At 38.6% G+C, this 23,898-nt stretch overlaps 1 protein-coding gene across 1 annotated transcript in view; it reads left to right on the forward strand.

Annotated features, from left to right (window-relative positions):
• The window catches only part of LOC121949780 (pleckstrin homology domain-containing family A member 7-like), a 192,272-nt gene that overhangs the window by 86,883 nt on the left and 81,491 nt on the right, over positions 1-23,898 (forward strand). The window lies entirely within an intron of this gene.

Genomic DNA, 23,898 nt, shown 5'->3' on the forward strand with positions numbered 1-23,898 from the left:
TGTAACCCCTCCTTAACTGTACATATAAAAAATGAAACATATTCACCACTAAACAACGCCCTCTCAGGGTTACAATCTAGTTTCGATGCGCTCCATAAAAAACAAAACGTCTGAATTTTACAAGTGCTCAAACATTAAATCCATGCTCTCAAAAAAAAAAGGAAATCTTGGATTTTCGTTAGACGGTATATCCCCATATAACTCATATTGAACACCACACTGATAAGTTCAAAAAATCAAAACCAGACGTATGCTCATGCTGTTGCTGGTGAAGAACTGTCCAACCCCCTTTTGTAATGAAATGCTAAATAACCTAAAGTTAGAAACTCTTATTTCTTATTCCCATCAGGATGTTTACTTCCTGATACTTAAATGATTGTTTTAATCAGTGTCTCTCTGTGTGATGATTGTTTTGTGTCACTGCCTTGTCCCGCTGTGATCTTGTGTATACATGTATTTAGCTCTAAGATATAAATATATATTGATTTCAGGAAGACTTCCTAAATAAATAAGTCCTAACCCAGTTGTTTTCCCTTATTTTGGCTGATTAGCCCTGTGTGGGTGAGTGCACAACTTTCTCACATACTTGTGTGTTTTGTGTGTTTAGAGTTTGGTGACCTGAGCAAAGATGCACTTACAGTTGCAAAGCTCCTCTCCTCTAAAACCTAAAGAAAGATCTTGTCGGCCAGAATAATGAAAAACTTGTGTGTGGGTGTTGAGGACCTTGAAACACTGAACACGTAGTATGTCCGGTGACAAAATAGCTCTTAATTCAAGAGGGTCAGAGGAGGCTTTCATGTGATGGTCTCCTTCAACTTTTACTTCACCTCCTGTCTGGATCTGAAACCCCACAGCTCCATAAGTGGGAGCCTGTGAGGCTTTCACCTTGAGGTAAGGGACCTGAGATCAGTGCTGTCAGCCTACTGGCTTTAGATTTAAGGCTTGATGTCCTTCACTCAGCACCAGAGCTTCAACAGACACATATCGAAAGGGCTTTGCCCTGCAGTAATATTTTTAATTTGACTAAATTAAACTTCAGTAGGGTGAAAATTTTGAGTGCTCTTCAGATTTAATAAATGAGTCTTGCTCATTAACATTCACATGAAGTCACAGCCCAGTGCTTTTCACTGTTTGGGTAGTGGTGATAACAGTTAATGATTTCACTTCATCTGTTTATCATGGAAACAAAAGGCATCACCTAAAAAAAATCTACCTTCCTCTTATTCTCCTGATTTTCATGCATGAACTTGTGATGGGTCACATTTTTATGCCTCCACAGTTGGCACAGACATTATGTTTTTAGCTTGTCTGTCCATCTGTATATCTTATTCTTGGGCATGCGTTATCTAACTACTAACCACTACCTTCGATGTATTAGATTTGGGTGGTCAAAGGTCAAGGTCACTGTGACCTTATGTCCATGTCATTCTCATAAATGCAATATCCCAAGAACGCTTAGTGGAAATTTCCTTAAACTTGGCCCAAATGGACTGAGCGGTGAACTGATTAGAATTTGGTGGTCAAAGGTCAAGGTCACTGTGAACTTATATAGCATGTTTTTGGCCGTAAGTCAAGAATTTATATTCGTATTATGACAAAATTTCACCTAGAAGTTAAATGGGTTAACATGATGACATTTTATATCTAAAAGGTCAAAGGTAAACTTCACTGTGACATCATAATGCTTTACAAAAACACAGAAGGGGGGATGCTTGGTCAAATAATGAATTGGTGACACAAATCTTGGGTGTCCATTGTGAAACTATGGTGATTGTGTAGATCTTGTGGTGCTACCAGGTTGAAGATGTGTGTTAAGCGTCCATATTTCAGAGAATGTAACTTCTTTTAAGCAACATCTGTATTTGAAGTATTGTCAGCTGTGATGGGTGTGAACTGTCACTGGACTGGTTGCTGGAGGCATAACACCAGGAGACTAGATCTAGGTTGTGAATTAGCTCTGGCTCAGACTCTTGCATGTTTGCTGACATTTAGCAATAGTGTTTTTTTTGTCTTGTTGCTTTTATTGCCTTAAATTAAAAGTTATTGTCTGGTATTCAGGAACCGCTTGAATGAAAGTGTCAGCATAATAAAGGATACATTTTGGCTCCGCTTTTGGCTACACAACATTTTTTGGAAACAAAACACAAATACCACAATTGAGCTAGCACAGGTGCAGGGATGTCTTTAGTCACAATACTCCTTTCTCCCAGAATTTTTATGACTAGACTTAGATTATAACAGCATCTCTTGAAAAGACCCTTCAAGGTCTCCAAGAAAGCATTTCAATCCTTTCTACTTTAATTTCCTCTGACCTCCATCAGAGGATGTTGTTGCACTTGGTGAAATGTTTATATCTTTTTTTAATCCACTACAGGGTTCCTTTTAAAAGTTATAATAACATTTTTTCCTAATACCGAAATGCTTTAAAGCTCGGATGCAGTGCCAAGGTAATTGATGTCCAAATCAGGCTTTGAAAGCTCCATTTTTTTCTATACCATTACCACCAAAATACCCAATAGCCCACAAATGAATAAACAGTAATCAAGCGCAATTCATTAATCATTACTTATGGACATTTAAACTTGTTAATAGGCTGAGTTTCATGACTCAGAAAGTTCGACTATTTGTGACAGGCCTATACATTTGCCAGCAAAATGTCCAAAAAGTCAAGACTCTGGAAGAGTTGCAATATTTACAATGATGACCCACTAAAGGTCAGTGCCAAAGGAAACTGGCATATCAAAGATCTACAACCATCTTGGCAAATCACCTGAAAATTGTAAGTAACAGCTTTTGGCAAAAAAATATTTTTTCTCTTATTGTGGACCTGCATGCTAACAAAATAGCTAACTGTCATATTGTTTTAGAACTGAAAAGTTTACAAAAATTTCCTTTTGTTTGCCAACTCATAGCTTCAATGCCCCAAAACTGGTATTCAGGTCAGCCCTTCATCTTAGTTAATAGTGTCAAATATTTTCAAAGCTCTTTTATTCACAGATATCCTGTATCACCACCCATGCTGTAATATTACTAATTCAGTGAAGAGCAATTAATAGAGCTTTTGTAGCTGCTGATGAAGAAACACATAAATATGTAATGAAGTTTCACTGCACAGGCTCCATTTCTAGCAACCTATTTCCATTTTACCTCCTTTTTAATTTTTCCGTGTCTGTCTCCATCTCATTCCTTTCTATTTCCTGTTCTGTCATTTTTCATTTGTTCCACCCGATCACTTTTTCTGCTATTCTGCTTTTTCTGTCTTCAGTGTTCTTCATGTTGTCTGTCATAGCTCTATTCTCACAACTCTGATTGTTTCATTCTCTCTTTCTCTTTCTTGTTGTTTATGCGTCTTCTGTCTTCTTTCCCCTGACCCCCTTTTCCCTCTTTTATCTCTCATCTTTCTTTACACCTGTGTCTTGCTGTCTTGTATCATTTTGAATTAGTCAGAAAAATAAATGTGAAGTTGTCACTTCAGAGAATTTATCAAAGATGGAAGCAAACTAGTGTCAGAGACAAACACAAAAAGTGACATGTAGATGCAGTTTCATAGGAAAACGCTGAGAGCTACAGTTGGTAACTTTTACAAAAAATAAAAAAAAACTTTTCATCTTTGCTTAAACTGTCACTATATCCACACAGCACTAACACAGACAGATCATCTGGGAAAAATATACTCCTCTGCCTACTCTATTGCCTTGTTGAACCTCTAATGGCCTTACTGCACACGAATGAAAACAACCAATCAGAGCCGAGTCTCTAAAGCAGTTGTCAGTCATGTCAATCAAATCTCAGTGTTGTCAAAAATATATTTTTGTGTACAAATAAGCTGTAAAATGAGACGTTTTGTGATCCTGCCACCATACATACCATACAGTTAAATGGAGTATGAAGCAGCACCTACCAGCCAGGCCAACTTTCTCATTTTACAGCTCATTAGTACATGAAAGATATGTTTCTGAAAATATTTGAGTTTAGAAGTAGGAAACGCAGTAACAGAATCTTGATTCATATTTGATCCGCACTGTCTAGTTTGACAGTTTAACTTCAGTTCACATTCAGTAATTTACATTCCTGACAGCTTTGTTAAAAACTCTGTGGCTCTGATTGGTTGTTTCTGCTGTGTGGGCTTGATTTTAGTGAATATTATTAGCGGCAGTGGGATGAAGAGGAGGGACACGAGTTGTGTCACAGACTATCCGTCTCATATACTTCTTTCGGACTGTAGCTTTAAATACAAGTAAAAAAAATTGTGGGAAATGTTGGCCGAAATATAAGTTTATCTCCTATGTCTGTAATATTATTTCTGACGTGGGAGATATTATCTCCTATGTATGGGTCATAAGCTTCTATGTACGGGATATTATCTTCTACATAAGAGATATTATCTCCTGCATAAGGGACATTATGTCCTACATAGGAGATAATATTTCCTACATACGGGATAAAGTTTTAGGTTTAATTAAGCTGTTTGAAGAGTTAGAGGGCCGTGCAGAATGATGCACTTATTGCAAGATCCAAAAGGCACTGAAAATTCAGCCAGTGCAGAATAAAGGTTAAGGTTAAGGCAAACGCCAATGTAATACATAATTGAACTGTGTGTGTGCTGGCAGGATTCATACTGTATATTTCATACAAACAGTGCGTATGAAATGTAATATCTAGGTCTAGAGACTGATTCATGTTTTTTTGCACTATTTTTAATGATACCACGCTACCATAAAACTCTAATTCACCTAACATGCACATTTCAAATATCCGTCAACAGGCTGAGTTTACACAATCAATAGGAGCTCTCATACAGTAGCAACAAAATTCAGATAAATAACTGATGAGTTGCAAGGGGGCGAAAAAAATGCATTAATGTTTTGGCCAACATTGCCCGTAAAAAAGAGAGAGAGAGAGAGAAAGAGAGAGAAACTTGTCTCTCAAGGCTTCTGTAGTTTTAAGACTTAAGGAATTGATTAAAAAACATAAATCAATAAATAAAATGATGGACGCACAGATGCAATCATTTTGTGGCAGACTCCGACATATCTGTCTGCCAGAGAAGCAATAGCAGCATACGCTTTTTTTTTTCTTTTTTTTTTTTTCTTAACAATTTAACGTCTCTCACAGTGAAGATTATTTCTCACATGTGGGCAGGAAGTGCTTTTCTGTCAGCCTCCTCTGTCTGGCACTGACCACAGATGCACAGTGAACAGCCTCCTGTTGGTCACTGAGCTGCTTTACCTCTCCCAGTCCGACTCTTGTCTGCATCTCATTTGTTTTTCCTCTGCTTTGCGCTCTCTGCATCACTCTTCCCCCTCTCTTGCTTTACTGTCTTCTTCTCCCATTTTCCCCACTCCCCCTCATTATATTTCTCTCCCTCTCGTTTTAGCACATCTCTCCATTCTACACACAGAGGGACCAGGTTACATTTCTCCTTGCTATGCGCTGATGGATCTGTCATATTAGCAGCTGCGTAGGCGTGAAGCAGGCCTGACCAAGCTGCTATGATAATGTGTACGTCCAACACGCACTGAGGGCACTTTAGCACTGGTGTGTGTAAATGTGTGGTTATGAAAAAAGATGGTGAGTTCTTCACAAGATAGAAGGAATCAGTGGTTTGTTGAGAATGTGCACTTAGAAGCAGACCACTTGCATTATTTTGTGCCTCAGTGTGATATTGGAGTGATACACTCGAGGATATTCTTTGCTGTGATTATACAGCTGAGTACCAGCAGCAGCACTGAATTTCATACAGTAAAAATTGTCCTTGAGGGTAATACATCGCAGCTTTGGAGGATCAGTTAATCCCACACGTGAATATTGACTGAAGAAGCTTCAGGAAAAAAAAGTGCTAGAGGAAAATAAAGATTGTTCATTATTCCCCTGGTTACTTGCAAAACAACTCATAAATCAGAATTCATCAGACTGAAAACACAGTACTTGTTCTATATTTAATTAATTTACTTTTTTTTGTTTATATAAATATGCATTCAAGGATGTTTAATGATGATGTTGAACAAACTATCTCTGGGCACAAAGTCCATGCTTCTTTTTTAATAAACTTCCGGCTAACTTTGGAAACACATCATTACAGTGCTTCGGCCTTTTAGAGAGTTTCTTTGCTTTTATTTTTAAACAGAATATTAAGATCATTCCCATGGTATGGTTGTCTTTGGTTTATATAAGATACTTAGCATGCAAAAAAGTTGCATAAGCTTGTTTTTAAGAAGCTTCATTTTCTCTTCAAAATCTGTGACGTGTACTGTAACCCAGAGCGGAGAGTGCTCGTGAAGTTTATGGCATGGTTACAGTTTGACCAATTTTGAGTATAAATCTAAGGACATTTTTTTTACAGATGAAAGTGACTTAAAAGTCACTCATTACTGTAAGGATGGGTAGAAATACCCTCCAATAACTACAGTAAGTCCTACTCAGTCAGTACTCAAAGGAATTGTTTGTCATTTTGCATAAATTTCCTTTTTCGCTCTGATGCTGAAAGTTTAATTGCATCAGTACAACTTTAACATCTTTGTGTCAAATGTGGAGCTGGAACCACAAAACTATTAGCACTAGCTAAGAATAAAAGCTGAAACCAGGAGAAAAAAAGCTATCCTTGCTGTTTGTATCAAAACCTCTAAAGCTCAGTGTAATTTGTTTTGTCCATACACAAACAGAAAACTGAAAATCTGTGGTCTGTAACAATTTCTGTGGGGAAAAAAAAGACAGGCACATTTACTTCCTGAAGTTGCCAAAAAACAGCTAGAGATGCTAAAATGAGGCACTGAGTTTATGAATAAACAAGAAACAGTCAATAGAAAGAGCTTGTTTTTTATATTTCTGTTTGTGCACATATTAAACAAATGAGATGTTGATCGGTGAGCTTTAGAGGTGATTTTTTTGACTTTGGAGTGAGCCAGGCGGGCCTTCTGTGGTGGCAGTGACACCAAGTTGTAGCGTTGAATTCATGGTTTGTGTTCAACTAATGTTAGTTCACTTTCATCATCATTCCAGGCAACAAATTGACATTTTACCAATTGTAATTAGGCCAAAGATTACTAGCAGATTGTCAAACTGTCCGTGACTCACCCTAAAATAAGCCAAGAAATGTCCATAATCCAGGCGAAGGTCTCATATATCCACAAAGACATCTTGTTCCTTTGGACCAATGCACTATTTGGGAACAGCATCTCATCCTCAATGTGAGCCAGAGCATGTGCCGTTCCCCTGCCCATTTTTCAACAGTGATTTTAAGATAAAGATCTGTGAGCTTAGCTACTTAGCTGTTAACCCTCTGAAACCTGAGTAAGTTAGTTTGATTTCGTCCAAAATCATGGGGAGAAGGCAACAAGCAACTTGAAAAGACATAGCCTGGAAATGAGCAAGAAATTAGTAAAAAAAAATTACAAGAAAATGACTTGAATAAGAACAGCGCTAAACAAAATCAAAGAGAATGTGACCTGGAAAAAAAAGCAAAAAACTGAAAATATCATATGTATTCATTTTGTTGTGTAATATGATTTTAAATGTGTAATTATGATGATAATAAATAGTTTTCTGGACATTTTGTTTCCTTTATTCTTGGTAATTTTCTAATAACCCTTCCATCTCCCACCTCTTTTTTATACCTATTTTTCACTTCATTTTCTTCTCACCTATACAAATTTCTTGCAATTTGTGGCACATTTTTTGCAAAGTTTGTTTATAAAATTATTCCAACCAATTTGCTCAGATTTTAAAATCGAAAATAGCTTGTGAAAAATCTCTGAACACAGCACAAAAATGAAAAAAAAAAAGTTTCAGCTAAGGACAGGTGATTTAGTATTTCCCTACCAACAATAAAAAACAAACAAAAAAACCCACTATCACACTGCAAAAAGCTCTCTGTCCAATGGGCAAGCTTCAACCAAAAAAGTGTGTAAAGTGCGCCTTGTGTTTTGCAGCCTGCAAAGTGTGCTTCCTCTGATTGGCACTTGAGTCCCTCCCAATAGTTGACGCATATAGACACAAAATTATAGTAATATTTTCATCTCTTTTTGCACAAAAAAGAAGAGTGAATAAGTGTTTTTCCCAAAATTTCAACCACTGTATAATTTAAGACGACATTTGAAGGGCGGTCTTACAGTCCTAGCTGCAGAGCTGTAGCTAAGATTTCAACTGTGTCAGGGTCCAGTACAGTTGGGACCATTCATCAGTTAAGTTAGGCAGGTATTGCAAGAGCCAGTTCTTTTAATCACATTTTAATCACAGCACACCACTGCCAATAACCATTAAAAAACATTGACCTTGTTTGTTTCAATGCAATTGGGCTTTAGTTTGATACTTTTAATGGCCCTTAAAATATTCTTTTTGTCATCCCTTTATCATCCCTTGCTTTTGCCATTCATTATAGTTGAATAATAATGTTTGTAAATATTTACAAAGAAATCACAAGGTACTGTTCAAAACAAAGATTATGTAATTGCTATTAATATATATAGCAAGCTGGGGTTAGATAGCCACCCTCTGCTAGCTGTGAACCCTAAATATCCAATTTCCATTGCACTGCTGCAATCTATACAAGAGAAAGGATTTCAGCTGCTGCCTCAGACGCGATCCAAAACATCCACTGTGGTTCTATTTGAGCCTGCATGAAGCTCTTGAAGTTTTTCACTGAGGTCAAAGCTCTTTATAAACCTTTATATTCATCCAAGGATGCAGTTCTGGCTCAACCGTGCTGCTCTTCTTAAGCTTCACATTCATGAACTTACACACACATTCGCGCCTTTTACTGTGGGCCACCAAGCCTCTCAGCTGGAGCTGCGCTCACCTTTAGATTACTGCCACCCTGTCGACGCCACATGCTGGCATACAAGTGGTGGAATTCACTGGAGCTCATACTCCGGTTTATATCTGTCACCTGCAGCATCGGCTCCGAGCTGCATCAGCCACGCTTCTTTTTTTTTTTTTTTGATGTCAGCTTCAACTTTGATGGAGGCATCAGCTCACAGGCCATCAAAGCAGAGCTGAAACTTCATCCCAGAGTGTTATTAGCAACAGGGTGCGGTGTGTTTGTGTGTGTACGGTGGCCGGCGTCGGCGGGCCTGCTCACTGAGGGTTATCGCGGATTAAAGTGGCTGAAGTGTCAGGACTTTACAGCTCCTAGGAGTACCTTATCAGCTCTTATTTTGGCAGCAGTAGAAATGGAATAACTTCCTTGGCTGCTGCAGTCTGGCTTTCAGTATTTGTCTGCATCTGAAGTGTGTCTAAGGGCCCTATTTAATTGATCCATAGCACATGGCGCAAATGCGTTTGATAGAGCCTTAAGTCTGTTCGCACCATGTCTGACTGTCTTTCGTCTTGTCATCATCTCATGGGTCATGGAAAACCTGGAAATTACTAGTTGAAGGTTGTTTTTCAGGATAATTTTATTTTTTTGTTAATGTGTTCCTATAATTGTTGTGTTATCCCAGGCTTTACTGATAATCATAATTTTAAAAAATTACCCAGACTTCAATTTACCATTCAACTTTGTTGCCCAGCATGACATAAATCTCTCATCTCCTTTCTGTCATACAGCAACCAAAGTTTCAGGACCAATGGTGCAAATTCCCATTTCTCTCATAAATTGTACATACTGTTACATCTATGGTAATTTTTCTGTGCATTTATCTGGGGAATAAAACTGTTTGTCAACTTTTATTGGTGAAAACTGTTCCTCTATAAATGGAGGTAAACAGAATTCCTGACTGTCACGTGGCATGCTTTTTCTTTTGTCACATTTGTTTCTCCTAACTCTTCCTCCATGTTATTTCCCTCAGTCTGTCTTCATGTTCTGCAGAGGCTTTTCCTGTCCTCTTCCTGTTTGTCGGCAAAGTTTTTTTGTTTTTTTTTTTTGGGTCTCTGACCCCTCCTCCGCTCATTGATATGGGATCTGGTGATTTATGAGAAGCTACGCCTGCAATGTGTTGAGTGAACACATGGTGCTTCACCAAGGGGGTTATCATGGCAATGCTTTGGGTGACTGTTGCCATAGCAGCAGTGTGAAATGGAAACAGGGGGATACGGCTGTAGGTGGATTGTGTGGTCTCATACTATTTCAATTTGAGTATCCAAAATATAGTCCGTAAATTTAAACTCGGTTGGTTTAACTACTTGCTTTTTCTGATAATCTTACAATTGGGTACAACAGTTATTAAATAAGCCTGGATATGAGAAGAGTGATACTAATCTCATGTTCATGGGGGAGTCAGGGCGTGTTTAGCCTAGCTTTGCATGAAGAATTTGGTCCCCAGATTTAAGCTGCAGAGTGAGTGTGAGTGAGACGGGAGCAGTTGTCCAGAGGAGGAGAGGCTTTGCCTGTTCAGGCTCTAAGATAGCATCTTCTTCTGCCTTCTGCTTAGAAGTAGTGAATTTACAGCTCACAGCAACTTAATACGATACATTCTCTGGCTTTTGTTTGATATTTAGTGTCGGCAAAAAGTGTTGTTGCACATTTATACAGTGTTAGTTAGACCTTTTTTTTCGAGCATGCCAAATAAAAAAGGAGAACAAAATAAAATATAAGCAAGAAAAACAACACCAGAATGTCTATCGCTATTGGGACAAGTATTTTGTGTCCGAAAAGGAGTAGGAGGAATTGAATACTTATGAAGTCCTACCCCAGTTCTTTTCAATTTTATGAATTATCAGTGAGCTGTTAGTGTAGTTAGCATGAATTAGCATGGAGGGCTAACCTGGCTTGTTTACTGTATTATGTGAATTTAATTGTCAGCCTGAATATCTCGCTAAACCCTGTTCAAACTCTATTAAGAAAAAAAGGAACAAATAGTTGAATATGTGTAACAGACAGCCAAACATGATTGTAATGCTTACAGCGCCTCTTTTTCTGGCTTGTTGTTGCCTATTTATGAAGATAGGTACACAATCCAATTCAACTACTCTACAATAAAGTTTACATTTAAGACAATTTTTTCCTGACTTTGTCATAGTGTTTACATTACCTTATATTCAGAGGTGTTTCTATCCCCTCCTGAATGGATGTACAGGGAATAGAGCTGAGCATTGGTCCTCGATGCCTTTAAATTAGTGACAGAAATAACCCAGTGCCATGTTGAAACTTCTCCAGTCCATACTTGCTTTTGATCTTTTTTTGGACCCAGATATGAATAAAACGAATAGCCTCCAGCATTCACCGCAAGATTTACTTTGACGTGTGATTGGCCCATAACCACAGCAGCTACAACCCATACAGTCTGTGGTTTGGTGAAGATGTGCACAGTGTATTTTATGAAGTAATTTGTACAGTTATTTAATGAATATTTTAATTTCAACACTTTGAAAATGTGTTCTGGTAAAAGTCATTTGGATGGGGAGGACAGGTGATGGCATTTTAATCAACTAAATGCTTCAGTTCACTTGATGGGTATCAAATGAAGTGCTCTGATGTTATTGGTATTACTTCTGGTATTGGCACTGATATTGTAATTTTTTAAATGACGATCAGCTCTAACGGGAAGGACCTCTCAATAGTCCTCTACAACAGCATCTTTAGCTTTAATCTTAGTAATAAACATATGATTGAGGTGACACATTTTTGACACTTTCAGCAAAAACTAAACATTATAAACGTTGTAAAGGTAGACTTTATGGCAGAGCTGCTGTGATGAAAATGAGGTCAAAATGTTAATCTTTGCCTTTAATTCACAAACTTTGACAGTTGTGACACTCAAATCATCAAATGAACAAGCTGGAAGTTTCACCCAAATATAGAAAATAACAAAACACTTCATAAGCAAAACAGGAAGTCACCCCTGAAAGTCTTAGCTGCAGTGTTACAGACATGCAGCAATTTAGCCAATTTAGACAATTTAGCCCCATCTTCATCATGGAGGAAGACCACAGTCAGAGCATCGAGCGCAGTGGAACGATGAGAATTCCCACTCCTCGGGTACGAAACTCTACGTTCTGCCCGCTCGCCAGCTCAGAGGCCGTGCAGGCCGCTCCGCTAATTATGTTGCTGTCAGTCACAACTGGAATCCCAGCCAAAATTCTCCCGCTCGCGCACCCCACTCACTCCCGCTAACATGCTTTGATCGCGGTGTATGATTTGTTAAGACAGAAGTGTCAGGAAAACAAAGTTTAAATTGGAAGATGAAGATGCAGTAGGTGGATTTTTTGGAGAACTGTTATTGTGGATTATTTTCCTTTGAATATGGGGACAGTGGCTGCCCTTTTCAATATATAGTAGAAAGTTTTTTGTTTTGTCACGACTTAAAATTGGAAGGAAATTGGGTTCAACTATCTGTCAATGCTGAAATAATGATCTCCACTCTTTGAGAAAGCTGTACCTGCGTTTTCTCTTGGGTGATTTCTGAATATTTTGGTTTACAAAATTCTAGCTGTATGATTAAAGTCTGGCTGTATTTAAATGTCAGCTGTGCCTGTGTGGGCTGCCATTGTGTTGACTTTTGTCTTATTGTTTTGCAGCTGCTTGTCTGTTTTATGCATAGCTGTGGGAGTTTGTCGAGTTTTTAAGTGTCTCAAGTGACTTTTTCCTGTTTTCTTGCGAGAGGTATCATTAAAATGCACGAGTTTTGTGGTAAAATGTCACAATCCTTACGACAATTACTTTTTCTGTGTGATTACATCCCCTTCACGGCCTCTTTGTTTTCAACATGGCTGCCTCTTCCTCCCACAGACAAAACGAGGGGAGGCGAACCACTTTCCTACTGATGAACAGCCAGTAAATGCCCTCCAGCCCATTCAGAAGTTACTTTTTTGACTCATGGCCAATATACTGAGAGAGATTAATACGCAGTACTCTTTAGATCTGGGCCCCTGCCTTGTCGTACTCTCATGAGGCTGCTAAGTGCCCATCTTAAGTGTTGGTCCTTGAGTATTAGTTACCTCCTTTTTCCCCCTCTCCACGCAGTAATTTGTTCACGTCAGAGATGGAGAACAACAATTTATACTGTCAGCAAGGCAGGAAATAAAAAACATATTTGCCTTCACTCAGAGATTCCACAGAAGCTGAGCGTTTGTGTTTGAGCCATCATTCGTGATACTTGGTCCCATGTTTCCGTGTATTTTTTTAATGATGAGCTGTGAGTTTGAGGGTTGCACAGATTATTTTTAAGCCTCTTGCTTTTGAAGTTACTTCAAAGGATTGTCTTTGGGTTGGGGGTGAAACAACAGCCCAGTGCATTTTGGGTAGATGAGTTGATTTCTCTGAAGTGATTGCCTGATTAGCTTCCGTCCCTACATCTCTTCCTTTCATTGGTCAAAATTCATCATACAGTGAAGTTTTATTAAAAGGGTACTCAACAATAATAAAGTTGGGGAACTCACAAGAGACAGATGAATAAGTAACTGTCAAAACTGAAGCTGCTAACTTTCATTCTCTTGTACAGTCCAAGCTTAAAATACATGCACACACACACACACACACACACCTGGAGCTGGGATTTTGAATGTGGTGTAATGAAAGATGCATAGGAGTTGCGTCATGAAAACTGCAGGATTAAGTGTTTTTGAATCCTGATTTACAGTATTCCAAAAGTTAGGATATTTGAATATTTGCTGCTTTGATTTTGACCATTAATCTGCCTTTTTTGAGTGCAGTACTAAATCACTAGAGTAATGTACCTTTTTAATAACAGGTCAGGATGACAACTCATTTGAATTTCTAATTACACCCTCTTCCAGTCAAGTCAAGTCAATTTTATGTATAACACCAATTATCACAAATTACACTTTGCCTCAGAGGGCTTTACAGCATATAACATCCTCCTGTCCTTGAGCCCTCGCGGCAAAAAAAAAAAAAAACTCTTGTGGGGGAAAAAATGGTGGAAACCTCAGGAAGGGCATCAGAAGAGAGAGGGATCCCTTTTCCAGGACAGACAGACATGCAATAGCTGCCGTGTGTGCTGAACAAAACAACATAATAAAATTTCAGTTATAATACGACATACATGGGGGTAATAGAACATGGATATTTGAAAATGGAGAGAGAGAGAGAAGGAGAGAGGAACTCAGTGTATCATAGGAAGTCCTCCAGCAGACAAGCCCTGTATCGGCCTAACTAGGGGCTGGTCCATGGCCAACGTGAGCCAACCCTAAGTAGAAGCATTATCAAAGAGGAAAGTCTACTTTTAAATTTGGATGGTATCTGCCTCCCGGACTGAAACTGGACAATGGCTCCACAAAAGAGGAGCCTGATTGCTAAAAGCTCTGACTCCCAAACTACTTTTGGAAACTTGAGGGAATGCAAGTATCCATACATTTTCAGAATGCAGTGTTCCTGTAGGATAAGAGGGTACTATGAGCTCTGTAAGACATGATGGAGCCATGCAGGAGTATGGAATTTTAAGTCTCAAACCCTGGCTTAACAGCCTGATATCACCAGACCACATTGCAGTTGCCAGTGGGTCTACCACCTCTGGTTAATTTTCAAGAGGTTTATCCACAGCAGTAGATCAGAATCCCTATAGATGCAAATAGATAGACCTACAACCAATGAGAGCAACAACACATGCAATGTAGTATGGAGTGATGGACAAATGTAAAGAGACTCTTGGTTGTTTTCAAATATCCTAGTTTTCAAATATCCTAGCCTCAACAGTGATGCTCTTTACTTAACCACATTTTGCGTGCTGTAGTGTCCTTGGCACAAGGGTGCACAAGCCAAAACTGGCTTCCTCAAAATTTCCTGTAAAGCACAAAGGCTCTGCAACTTGTCAGTCATCGTCTCAAAAACACACCCCATATCAGATAAGTGGTTTTAAATGGCTCAGTTATTTTTGTATATTACACAGCTTTGTTGACACCCATAATTTTGATTGGCCAGAGTTCTGAAGGTTAGATTTCATTGGCAGTCCTCTTACCTGATGTTGTTGGGCATCCTAGAATAATGAAAATAATACAATATGTTAAATAGTAAAAAAACACTACATTATGTTTAAATGAGTACAGGGTGTTGACATGAACAGGCAAAATCCAAATAGCAGATGATACAATATAAGCACAGTTATATTTAAGGTGGATAAAAATTTGAATCAGTGTTGACACCATTGGTTCTTAATAAACCATTTATTTCACATTACACTTAAATGAATAATACAATGGTTACTCTAATTGATTATGGCGCTGAATTCCACAGATGTGATGCTCTGAGTGAACAGACAGCCTGGTTAAATGCAGTCATTCCCGAGCAACACCTCGAGTAGCTCTGCTTGCAGTACATGTTGGATGTTTTTGATTTCTAAGAATAATAACCAGAGTTACCACATGCCAAAAGAATTTTTACTATGTGTGAAATGCAGACATGGGGGAAAGAAACTGTGCAAATCACTTTAAATTGGCTCTTAACTTGTGTGGTTGTGCTAATACCCTTAAGGTCAGAATTGTTGGATTGCAACAGGGTGTTTGATATTTTGAATAATAAGACCAACTGGGAACATCTTGGCAGGAAAATGAAGTGAAGAAAGTGTTTGCCCCCTCAGCTAGTACAATCAGCATGCCCTTGAGCAGAGCACTTTAATCAAAGCTGCCCATGTATATTTAATGCTTTATGTATGTTGCCTTTTTGAATGATGTCTTACAGTGTAAAAGCGAGCTGCTATTGTTAAGTGTTAACACAGCACACAAACTGTTTCAATTCCTCTTCCAACAACAACCCATAAAAAGAATAAACACTATGTGAAGTAGTGTTCCAGAAAGGAAGATACTCCTGAAAAGCCTTTCATGGTAATAAAATACAGTCCTATTGATATTGGCAACATGCCCATTTGATTCATATAGGGCTGCCAAAACTTTAAGAAACTGATGTCCAGTGCATTTTTTTAAGTGACACACACCATTAATCAAGGCACATAAAGTGTCAAATTATAAATTTGTGGTATTTGTTTTACACAAACATATAAACTCATCACGATAAATCAATAGTGAGATTAACACTTCTCCATCTGCTCCTCTTTCACAATAAAAGCGCTCTATGGAACGGCTAGACCATTGATGGGGCTGCATTATAATATGTTTAGTCGAGTGTGACAGTCTCCTTGGTCTCCCTTGAATTACTCAATCTCTTTACCAATCTTAGCAATCTCTTTCTCTATTTTCTCTTTTCTTTTTCCTCACAATTTGATTAGTTTGATTTAAAGAGGTTTGTTGACTTTGTGAGAATACTGAAGTTGTGGTTTTAAAACCAGCACGTGGACTGCAAAGACCATGAAAGATAGTTGTCAAAAAATTATATTATCGGCTCGGGATTGGAATTGTATGCCTGCAGTCTTATCGATTCTTTTCATTAATGCCGGTGTTGTTCTCTGAGAGCTACACATTGCAAAACAATGACGTCAACCTCGTGTCTACGCTGCTGGAAACTTGCTTTCCGACTGAGCAGCATGTCAGTTTCAGAAGATTAATATTCTTTTTTTTTTTTTAAGATTATTTTTTCAGGTTTTTGCCTTTATTGTCAAGACAGCTGAAGTGTGAAAGAGGGAGAGAGAGAAAATGACATGCAGCAAAGGGCCAAGGCCAGAATCGAACCCACGGCTGCTGCAGCGAGGACTCATCCTCTGCACATGGGATGCCCGCTCTACCAACTGAGCTACTGGACGCCCCAAAAGATGAATATTCTGATATAAGAACATTAGAGCGACACAGGCAGGCTTAGCATGTTTTAACTAAAAAAACAGTTAGATGGTGGAGCTTCTGACACACCTGAGTCACATGCGTGTATTTTTATGCCTCTGTGCTTACTACAGTGGTCAAAGGTCATTTCTTCAAATTTTGGACAAACATCCACTTAGACTCAGCAATGAACTGATTAGAATTTAGTGGTCAAGAATTCATATAGTGATAATGACAAAATTTCACACAAATGTCTAATAGAATAAAACAATAAAGTGATGACATTTTATATCCAAAAGGTCAAAGGTAAACTTCACCGTGACATCAAAATGTTCTGGAAACACTTTTCTGGTCATCAAAACTCAGGAACAGAAGGGGAGACATCTTTTTCCACCAGAAAAATGATCAAGAATCAATAAGGGAATCGTTACAGACTCGGACTGATACAGTATGTATGTATGGGATAGGTTACTTATCAGTTCCCATCTCTATAAGCAGCTGAAATATCTGTTAAAAAAGCAGCGTTTTAACAGAGAGTTGTGGTATTAATTTAAGGCTGTTGTACTTTCCTTCTCTGCGCCCTCTGTCTTGTGGTTTTCGGTGTTTTTCTGTCATTATCTCGCCCGTTTCTCTCTCTTTCTCAGAGCCTTTGTGTCTCAGTCTCCCATTTACCCCTTGGTTTGCTACAGAGCGGTAAACAGATTACCACAGATGACCTCTTCCTCTTTGGCCATTTGAAGTAAATTAGTGTTTTTTGTCCACAGGGACCTCCACGAGCTTTGTTACTCACTGATTAATTCACAGAAAAGAGAGGTCATGCCTTTGTCCAGCCATCCTGAGCATTAGTTACCTTTCACCTGAACACCAAATTATGCCCCTTGAGCCTCGGGAGCTTGTATCTTTTTTTTCTTTTTTTTTTTACTTGAGTGAAGTAAGTTGGACTCCTGTAGAAAGTCAGGTAACAGATTTCCAGGAGAATCAGTGTCCTTTATGGCAGAGAGAAGAATTGAGCTTTGTGTGCTGCACCTTTCCAATCGGTGTGGTTTAAAATATTAATGTGAAGAAATCAAACGCTGTGTCTTTACTTCATCCTGCTTTCCATGTCAGTCTCTCTTACCTTTTACTCTTGTGATTTCTTCTCTCTTTCAACAAGAAGGTCACAAGCACTGTTGTTGTTCTCCTGCTTTTCAGTTTCCTTAACTTTCAGTCGTTTCTTTTCTTCTTTTATTATGGGCCACTTTTCTAACAGAAAAAGCCAAATGCCTGTTCCTGTTTTTATCTTAAATTGTAGCCAACATTAGCTCCTAATCAGAGAACAATGACTCTCCTTGATGCCAATCATTTTTAAAAATCATTTCTATTAAAAATCGTTCAGCTGAATACATTATTTTGACTTTGACTTTGATGAAAATGCATCTGATTTACATTTTATAGTTCCTGACCTTTCAAAAGTTTCCATGAAATTCTCTTGACAGCAAAATGAAAACAGAGCCAATGTCTCTCTCTCTCTCTCAACCCACCCACACCACATTCAAGAGAATTTACATTATGCATCCATGGATAGAAATTGGTAATGTACTGAAACTGGTGGCTGAGTTGGTGTGTAACAATGAAGCTTGTAATATGGAGGGCAGATATGAGAACGCATTCAGTTGTTTGATTTATATGATATAGAGAGAAAAATAAAGGGAGGATGGCAGCAACACAGACAAAATCATCTCAGAGAAAAAGGAAGACAAAGATGGAAAAAGGAAATAGTAAAAGGAGACCAATATTTAGATTTATTACAGAAATATTTTGAAATCAAGCAAACGAAAGCATAATTTGTTCACTAAAGCAGCAGTTCTCCAAGAAGCACGAAATGTGATGATTTATTTGAAAAAGATAAAGGGGTGTGTGTCAGAGAGAAATACAGTACCAAGTAATTAGGTTGGATTGTTCGATGGAAGAATGCGTTACACTGCCAGTGTTTTCCCTTCTGAAACTAATCAGACAGATTTACACACACACTCCGCCTGGTGTCAGCTTGTTGACAATAAAACATCCAGCATGGAACGTCTCATCTGTCTCACCGCGGTACGACAGCAGCAGTAACAGGGCTGTCAGCATGCAAAGAGATACTTAGAGTGCAGCCAGCAACCAGGCAGGCTCATTGTGTTCGTGTGTGTGTGTGTGTGTGTGTGTGTGTGTGTGTGGTTTGTTTGTTTGAGACCTGCACAACAAAAACTCATTCAGTACAGCGTATTCTTCATTATTCTTAAGTCTTTATTTGTATCCTCAGTAGCTTCCACAAAGTTGTTTCTGGTGTTTCAGGGTTAAGGCCTTTACACACCAGAAGTGTGAAAAACAGAATAACATGAAAACGCAAAACACTTGCCTGTAAACATTTGACATAAAAAAATATTCATACCAACAGTGGTGCAACTTTGCATGATTTGCAACAGGTCAATCATTGTCGTTATGACGTGGCATCCCTTCTGCACATTGTGGTTAATTGATGCTGTTATTTGCGATGCTATAAAGTGGCTCTCATTCCCCACAAAAACTTTCAAACCAAGAATTACTCACAGCTTTTTTTTGCCACATAATATTCGTTATCTCTGTGAAAGTATTCATGACAAAACAGTACAGAAAATTATTGAATTGACGTGCAAGTTAAACAAATGAAAAAAATGCCTCCATTGTGTTAAAGCTTTGACACATAAAAAAGCAAAATTAAGAATAAAAATGAACAGCAATTTCAAAATTACACAGCATAAATCAGACAAAGAGCAGAAGATACCAAAGGAGAGCTTAAGACAATAAGCTAACTGATTTAGAAATGAATAGAACAAACAATAAATAGTACATATGATGAATTACAAATAAGAGCAAACAGTTGAACAAAACAAAAAAAAAAAACCCACAGTCATCCATCTGTTTATCCATCTCTGTATTTAAGTTACTTTTCTTAAGAAAGTTCTACCACTTGGTGACCTTTATTAGAGACTGATGACCCCTGAAAACAGGATTTTTGGATATAATAGTTTGTGGAAACACTGTTGGATTAACTGGGGATAATAATAATAATAATAATAATTAATAATGCAGAGCTTTTTACACTGCACTATCAATAAAGAGACAAACATTTTCAGGGAACGTCGCTGCCCGTCTGAATGTGCTGCAGAAATCTCTTGGTGCAGTTCATGCAGATTTTATGAAGGCAACTAAAATAACTGATTAACTTTGCCTCTGAATTGTGTGAATTCTATCAGCAAATCTCAAATATTTCATCCTGTCAGAATGTTTTTGTTTGTCAAAACTGTCACATCTGACAGATGGACACATCATAAGCCCTGCAGAAAAACACTGAAGAGCTGTAGACTTCCCCTCATGCTATATTTGACAAACAGGCAGATTATTGTCTTTGACCAGTGGCATATCATCTCGATCTGTGTACAGCTGAAGCTCATTGGCACAAGAAAAAGGATGCGAATCCAAGTATGAGAACCAGTCAGTCAAAACCCTCACACACTCGTTCATTAATCCAAACATTTGGGCATTTAATCCCAATTGTCAGAACCTGGTTAACACACATTAGAGGGGTTGCTCGCTTTCTTCCAACAAGAACTCTGCATTCCTGAGCTTGCTTCACTCCCTTCCTAGTAACTTGATAAAGCTGTCAGAACAAACTGAACCTCAGTGATCTAAGTGAAACCAAGACGACCGAAGCCAAAAAAATGAATAAATAAAATACAGTGTTTTTATTGCCGGAGCATGAGCAGTACTATGTAGTGGTTGAAGATGTGAAGCTGTTTGGTAATGAATTCAAAAGCCTCATGCTGTACCTGTATCCTTGGCAACCTATAAAACACAGCCATCCCAAACCTGCTGCGTGTCTAAAAAATAGATAAGAACATGATCTCCAGTGTGTGCTGCTTCTCTTCTTTTGGAAAATAGTGGTGAAACAAAAAGCCAAATAAACGGTGAAAAAGACTGCAGACAACAAGATGTGTTAATATTTTAATGTTTCAGGTTAGATCATCTGTTTAAGGTGAAGTCTGTTGCATATCGCTGTGAGCTGTGCAAATAAATTAATGTATGTGCAGGAAGCTCCTTTTTGAGAAGCAGTCTGAAATGAATTGCATGTCACACTGGAACCGAAACCCTGAATAGAAAGATTGTGAGCCTGAACTCAGATCTGAATGGTTCTCTATAGCGGAGCATGATTCACGACACCACTGTATGTTTTTAGAGACGTCTGGGGGTTGGTGTGAATATCGCTTTGTTGATATTGATCCCTGTGTAGTTTGTTTTGTGGAGGGATTCACTCATTCACAGTCCTTTTATCATAGATGACGTAGGTCTATAGCTCTGATCAGGTCGGGACCCATGCTGTTTTATTGCTGCCAAATGAGGGCTCAGCACTGAATCCGTTAATCACATTACTATGGGCTACTTACTTTGTTATTCTTCATATAAATCACATACTGTGCAATTTGCATATTGCTGCTTTCATGTGACAACCATGGTGATCCAATATCTGACATATTTTACCTTGAGCTACTAAAGATTTACTTTGCTGCTTTTCAACCAACTTTGTATCATAACAATTTGAATAGTAAGTGGGGCTGTTGCTTGAACCAAAGATTATACTAATGCATTTTTAAAGCTACAAAGAACACAATGGACAAAGGACACAAAGAAGCAGAGCAAGAGAGAGCCGCATCTCTCTCTTTCAAACTCAAATCGAACTTTAAAACAAGGCAGTGCTGATCAAATAGAAACCACTATTCTGTTGCTGACTGGCCAATGTCTTGCCTCAAATGATTTTAGAAACATTTTAGTGCATTGTTTATCTGTAATAAGAGATTGTTTGTCACCACCATATTGTTTTTTGTGTCAAAGCCATAGATTGTATATAAAGATGGGTGACATGACAGTTCCCCAAAAGTAAAGGAACCAAACCATAGTCTGTATAAATAATGGACGTAGCTACCAAGAGGTCACCCACTGGTTTGTGGAATGCTGTTTTGAAGACTGAGTTTTTTATTTTGGCGGTTACCAACTTGGTTCTTTGTGGCTGTCAGTGACCATATTCAGGCGAGAGTCTGGTGCTGTGGAAGAACGAGGGGCGGATCTGACTGGAAGCCAAGAACACTTGTGGCAGACAGCCTGTGGCTCAAAGCGGCCCGCCCTTGAATATGTGTAACTTTTTGCCTTGATTAAATGTAAACTGGTTGGCTAAATTATAAAAACATTCAACCCCATTCAGCTGTCATGAATGTTGAAATTAGCTGAAGAGATCAAAGCTGTTTTTTGTACCAGACTGTAAACATGTTTATTTCTGCTGTACAGTTGGGCATTTGAACATGGTTGGTTTATGGGGATTAACTCTGTTTTGGAGCCAGCCTCAAGTGGCAAGTAGATGCATTTTTAGTACTTTTGCATTGGCTTCATTTTTCAGCCTCGGAGGCCCTCTCGGAGGGCCTATGATCACCCCCTGCTGGGACATGGGCCAAAGAGTTCACATCAAATCCATTTTTCCAAAGATGGTTTCTGTCATTTTAGGTAGTTCTTAGCATGCTGATGTTTGTTGAAGCGGTCATTGTTTGGTTAAGTTTGGTTTGATTCATTATTTGATGCTTTAAAAAAGGGTTTTGACATTATGATTGACAGCTGTGTGAGCCAGTCAGTGTGCTCACGATAATAGCACTACTCGCAAACGGTCTGCTAGGTGTATGAGCAGAAACTCGATACTCGGAGATCACGACTGCACAGATGACGTCACCAACGCAAGACAACAGTGGCTGTATCTGGGATATTTTGGTATCATTTTCGCACAGTAGGAGGAAGTGGAGACACATTTTCCATCTTTATATGTAGTTATTGGTCAAAACGCACAATTATGTCATCCACCAGTGGGAGCATTTATTGGTTCAGTGCAATACAGGACATTCTATTTATATGTTTTCTGCCACTTAAGTTTTCTGTTTTCTCTGGTTATGTAACACTGATTTTAAGTATTTGTGTCTTTCTACTGAGTTGACAGACCAGATTTGTGGAGAGACCATCTTCCCAGCAGTGACATAATTCATTAAAGGCTCCATGGTCCTCATGGGCTGAATATGTTGCATAATCATTTTGTGGAATCTTTTAATAAAGTGTTGGATAAGCTTAAATTGCATGGCGGTCAGTCTGAAAAGAGGTTGGTATGTACTAGATACTATACAGTCTACATTTGAGAGTTGAAAGGTTTTAACCCAGCAATGAAAGCATGAACACCTGATCTGGATTGTTGGGTTCATAGTAATGAAATCTCAAAATTTAACAGCCACTGACATTGTTTTACAAGCCAACTGGAAATATTAGAAGAAATAGACTTTGAAATGATAGGTGCTGCCTGTCAATAAGGCTGTTCAGGTGCATATTTGCTGCCATAGGTTGGAGTAAATCTCTATTCTGGGATGCCCTGGGCAGGTCTCTTTTCACATGTCAACTCTTCCTTTATCTCTTCATATTTGCTGTTTCTGTCTCCTCAAGGCAAAAAAGGCTTAATGCACAAAAATGCCTCCATCTCCTATCATGTTTGCATTCAATACAAATATTGGGAATTACAAATCTTTTTTAAAGCACTGAAATAATTTCACAAACTTAGTGACTGTTTTATCTACTTTGCATCAGGACCAAAGACTGGTGCTAGTTTATCCTCCTGAAATACACAGTTACGTAACACGGTCTGCTGCGTTGTGCACTTTTATTTTCCTGCTATGAATCTGGATTGTAAGTCTATTTATCAACTTCCTGTTGTGAGAAGGTCATGTAAGGTAATAGGTTTGCGCCAAAGTGAGAGTACAAAGAAAAATAGACCTTGCACGTCCACACACACACACACACACACACACACACACACACACACACACACACACACACACAACACACAAACACACACACACACACACACAGAGGAGGAACTTCATTCATTGACCTCAATGATGTGTGTGGTGGGGAGTAGGAAACACATTAGTAAATCCTGTCGTTGAGTCATTCAGCGGCCTCTGTGTCAGATACTGGTTGCCACACACACACACACACAACACACACACACACACACACACACACACACACACACACTCACCTGGGATTTGTCCTAGGTAATCCATCCTTTCCTCCTTAATCTCTCAGTTATTTTACATGCATAGTTACTTTACATGGGTCTTTTAAAAAGGGACTGGATGCCAATAATAAGCTGTAACTCACACCTGTTATAACCAAACAAGAAACCATTTGAAAGGAGTTGGAAGGTCAGACTGAGATTTCACC

This window comes from Plectropomus leopardus, chromosome 11 (genome assembly GCF_008729295.1).
Source record: "Plectropomus leopardus isolate mb chromosome 11, YSFRI_Pleo_2.0, whole genome shotgun sequence".
In the NCBI taxonomy this organism is placed as follows: Eukaryota; Metazoa; Chordata; class Actinopteri; order Perciformes; family Serranidae; genus Plectropomus; species Plectropomus leopardus.